At 37.6% G+C, this 5,112-nt stretch overlaps 1 pseudogene; it reads left to right on the forward strand.

Annotated features, from left to right (window-relative positions):
• Nucleotides 1–1,680: 1,680 nt before the first annotated feature.
• Nucleotides 1,681–3,135, forward strand: LOC108316230 (annotated as a pseudogene).
• The last annotated feature ends 1,977 nt before the right edge of the window (nt 3,136–5,112 follow it).

The raw sequence follows: 5,112 nt of genomic DNA on the forward strand, positions 1-5,112 counted from the left end.
CTTGCCATTCTCTTTGTCCTTTCCCTACCAGAAGGTTTTGAGTCTCTCAAATTGAATCCAATCTCTTTGTAGCGGGTCCAGCCTTGTCGACGCCAATAAACATGGTTCAACAAAAAGCAAATAAGTAATACAGTCGGTCTAAAGAAGAAAACTGGCAGGTTTGCTGTGGATTTCATGATGACCACTCTGCTTCCACTAATTCAGACTGAAGTTCCATGAACTACTTTGGCATTTATGTCAAAATATTGAGTCATTGATGTTTGTGTCAACTAAAGTCCCCAAGAATTTTTGTTTTAATATAATCTGCTGCTATGGCCATTCGGTTCTTTGAAATTAATTTCATGGCTTTCACTTGCAGTTTTTAGAGGTCACTTGTCAGATGTGGTCTATTTTTCTAGTCTATCAGAATTATCTTTGTATCACAATTTTGTTCTCTAATGTTTCATGTTAACAAAAATATAATATCTATATGCTAAAATTAAGCTAATGATAAATATATTCAATAAACAAAGGTCAAGTTTAAAATATAATTAATTATTATTATTTTGAATGCCCTTATCATTAAAAAATTATATTCAAGGTTTAAAAATATCCTATTACTGTAGAGCAAGCACCATGATGTTAGGCAGCATATCCTTGATTTTCCCACAAAATTAAATGCCTTTATTCAGAAAACACATATATACTCATAGATATCATATGTGTAGCTCTTGCTCAATTATAGTTTTCAGTATTTCTGAAATACGCTTACAAAATATTAGGTTTATTGCAATATTTTTGTCGTAAAATCTTTTTTAAAATAATTAAGAATCTATCAATATGTTAACATTGTTCTATAATGAATCCATTATTAGTTATACAAAAACTTCATGAAAGTAGGTAAACAAACAAATTCTCCCTAACTGAAGTAAAAACTAACAAACAACTTGCTGCTAAAATTGGGAAAGGAAAAGAGATGACCTATACAAAAGAAATTGGTACTCAAGATGTCTTTAAATCTGTCAGATCAGAAAATAGAACATGTAGCAAATATGAAAATGAATTTGCCTTTTTATAGAATATGTTTGTTCACTGATTTTGAAAGAACAATATAATTAAATTAGTAGCATCAATACAAAATAAAAAAATATTTTGTGGATTTAAAAAAAATTAAAACATTGACTAAAAGCATCAATTATTGAAAATAATAGTAAAATTAGTAGACAACCCATACAACATAATCTATTTTATAATTGTTACATATCTTATTTAATAAATTTATATGTAATTTACTGTATTAAAGAATGCAGTGCTAAATGAAAAGCAACTGAAAGAACTATGATCAAATGTGATAGTTAAGAATAAATATAGATTTTGAGACCTTGGGATCAACAATAAAGGACCAAGAGTGCCGAGCGGGAGTGGCCTCACTGATTGACATGAGTGAATTCAGATATAACTCAAGCTAATTAGAGGGCTTGTTAAAAATAAAAAGCTGATTCCACGCAAGAGGGCAAGTTACTGCTGTTTACCGTTCAGAGACTTACAGTTGCTTGCCTGCATTGCCATAAAGAGCTCATTTATTGAGCAAGACTTAATATATCTATTCATTTTGGAGAGCCTAATAAGCTGTTATTACAGTTTCTCTACGGACGTTCAAAAGCTCTGAAATTTGAAAGACACCTTTGCAACTCAAACAGCATGAGCAGGACCAGAATAGAGAACCCTGTTACAATGGCTCGGTCCAGTCAAAATGGTCAGCTGAGGGGCTCTATGAAATGCAATGTTGGCCCTGGAGGAGGGGGCACACAGACACAGCAACAGATGAACCAGCTGAGAAGAACACCAACACAATCAATAATGGCACTCAGCAGCAAACACAGAGTGTGACCACCACTATTTAATCTGTTAATGACTGGAAAGACTTTAAAACTCCCTCCAAAGGATCTAAGAATCGAAACTTCAGATGTGACTTCCACAAAAGGAAGCAACCTTGAAGATTACTGTTTGAAATGGGAGTTACTGATGGGAATTTTTAAAGTGGGCTTAGAAAAGCCATCTCCTATTCAGGAGGAGAGCATTCCCATTGCTTTATCTGGTAGGAATACCTTAGTTAGAGCAAAAAATGGAACAGGCAAGAGCCGTGCTTAACCTCATTCCCTTACTTGAATGGCAGACCTGAAGAAAGACAATATGCAAACAATGTTGATTGTTCCCACTGGAGACCTTGCTCTACGGGTCAGTCAAATTTGCATCCACTACAGCAAACACGTGAGATGGGCCAAAGTGATTGTAATCACAGGAGGAACCAGTTTACGAGATGACACAATGAGGCTTGATGATACAGTGCACGTGGTGATTGCTGCCCCTGGAGAATCCTGGATCTTATTAAGAAAGGAGTAGCAAATGATGTTGTCGGAATGATAGCATTGGATAAGCAGGCAGATAAGTTGCTGTCACAGGATTTTGTGCAGATAATGGAGTGTATAATTCTCACAGTACCTAAAAACAGGCAGATTTTACTATATTCCGCTGCTTTCCCTCTTAATGTACAGAAATTCATGAATTCCCCATTGCAGAACCCTATGAGATTAATCTAATGGAGGAACTACTGTGAAGGGAGTAACCCAGTACTATACATACATAACTGAGCACCAAAAAGTACACTGCCTCAACACACTTTTCTCCAGGCTTCAGATAAACCAGTCGATCATTTTCTGTAACTTCTCTCAGTGAGTTGAATTCCTAGCCAAGATTTCTCAACTGGGTTATTCTTGCTTCTATATCCATGCTAAAATGAGGCAGGAAGATCAAAATCATGGGTTTCATGATTTCCCAAAATGGCTTATGCCACGATCTTGTTTGCACTGATCTGTTTACCCAAGGTATTGCTATACAAGCTGGGAATGTGGTAATAAACTTTGATTTCCCAAAGCTGGTGGAGACCTCCATTGTATTGGAAGATCAAGTTGCTTTGGTCATGTTGACTTAGCCATCAACTTGATGACATATGATGATCACTTCAACCTGAAAAATACTGAGGAGTAGCTGGGAACAGAAATTAAACTTATTCCAAGCAACATTGACAAGAGCCTGTATATGGCAGAATACCACAGTGAGCCTGTAGAAGATGAAAAACCTTAGCAAGCATGCTTTGACAAACTATACAAGGCTCATTTGGATCTGTGACGCATCGTTTTGGGGGGAATGTTCTTCTCTTTATGGGCTTTTCATCTTTTATTTTGGAACTATGAAGACTTAAAACAGCTCAGACTTTTTTTTTTTTAACCGCTGATGAGAATAAAAACTGAAAAGAAGAAATGAATATAATTTTTTTTTGTTCCACTTGTTTGCACCGTGTGCTGGGTGAAGATTAGTTGCACTAACTGCTGGTTTTTAAAAAATGTTTTCTGGGGAAAGGAGACAAGGAAGGAAAAGAAAGAAGAGAAGGGGAGAAACCCTAAAAAGAGAAGAATCTTAATGAACACACAAGCTTGTCTATGATTTCAAAATTCTCCAACAGCTGACTCTCGATGCATTGCAACTTCTCCCTGATGACTCATCTGCTTTTTAAACCTGAAGAGCTTATTAATTATTTGTGCGAAGTGCTGTATGCTGTGAGGCTATTCAGAATATTATCTTTTAGATGCCCAAGGAATCAACAATACTCTTTCTTTCATTTTTTCTTTTTTTCTGTTAAAAAAATATTGTCTTTTCATTGTGGTTTCAAGTTGAAGTCCCTTCCCTTTCTACCCAATTCTCAAACCCAGGGCTGGAGAATTAAACTTAGTAATGTTTAACATTGTTTTCTTTTTCTTTATGTGGAGTTGATATGCAACTGCAGTACATCCCAACTGTAAATACATGTATTTTTAAAAATCCCAAGTAAAAATTTCTCTAGGCTGAGTAGATAAAATATAATTGCTCCCAAAGGAAAGAGCAGTCTGTCATTTCAGGAACCATAGTGAGGGAATGTGGTCTCTTTCCAGGTCCACAAGTTTTAAGGGCAAGAACTTCCTAGCACTATGCCCCACTCCCATCTCTCTCCATCCTGGAGATTTAACCCTTATGTTTGAATTTCACAGGTGCAGGAAGAAACTAAGAGTCAATCACTCCAGTGGAAGTTCTAAGGAACTCCTTTCATTGGCCCATGGTCTTAGAGAAGGTGGGGGTTCCTCCCAGGTTAAAAGTCCCCTTCTTCGACCCGCCTTTGGACTTATGTTCGGATCCCCTTCCACGAACACTCTCGTGCTCCTAGAAGCTTTCTTTCTCTATCCAGGATTTTCCTTCTGGAATCCCCTTCTGACACTCTCCCCCGGAAGCCTGTCTTCCCCTCCTAAACTCCATCTCTTTCTCTCTATTCCCTTCCACTCAGTGTGGAAGCTGCTTTCCTCTCCTGGATTCCATCTTTCTGGAGTCTCTCACTCAGTGTGAGAGTTAGCTGTTTTTCTCTCCTTCTCCTTTTTCTCTCTCTAAATAAATCACTTTCTACAAATACTTTTGAGTCCAGCGTTTACTGCGCACTGTGCCATGGTCAGCTCTCCCATTCTTGAGAGAGCAGGAGACCAGGAACCTAGAGAAAGCTCCTCTCAGAGGAGCTGAGAGCACCCTGAACCCCTGAACCCCAAGATTACAATATTACAAATCTTGGTGCTCTATAGCAAACACTAAAGACTGATTTGCACGTGCCTCCCATAGCAGTATGGCACTTGATGTGCAGACATGTCAGAGCGTGGAGCCTCTTTCCTCTGTGGCAAAGTGTGTCCCATAGAAAATTGGGTGTGTATACTTGTATAAACTTTGTAAATAAGTTTTCTAGGTTCACATGTATATATGTATACACACACACGCACACACACACACATATATTTTGGATGAAGGTTGCTGGGATTAAGGGGATTAGAGTGATTGTGGAGGAGCTAAAGATAAGAGGGGCTCAGTTTTACTGATTTACTAAATTCTAGAAAGTACTTTGACCTCTTGCTGTAGAGAGAAGATTTCTATGGTACCCTGTGTTAGTAAAAGGACACAGAAATCTGGGATGTGCTGTTTGATGTCACATTATCTCATCTAGGACCTTTGGAGTAGGTTTACCAGAGAGAGCAAGGAAGCATCATTGATAATTCAAGATTT

Source organism: Cebus imitator, unplaced genomic scaffold (genome assembly GCF_001604975.1).
Source record: "Cebus imitator isolate Cc_AM_T3 unplaced genomic scaffold, Cebus_imitator-1.0 Scaffold184, whole genome shotgun sequence".
NCBI lineage: Eukaryota > Metazoa > Chordata > Mammalia > Primates > Cebidae > Cebus > Cebus imitator.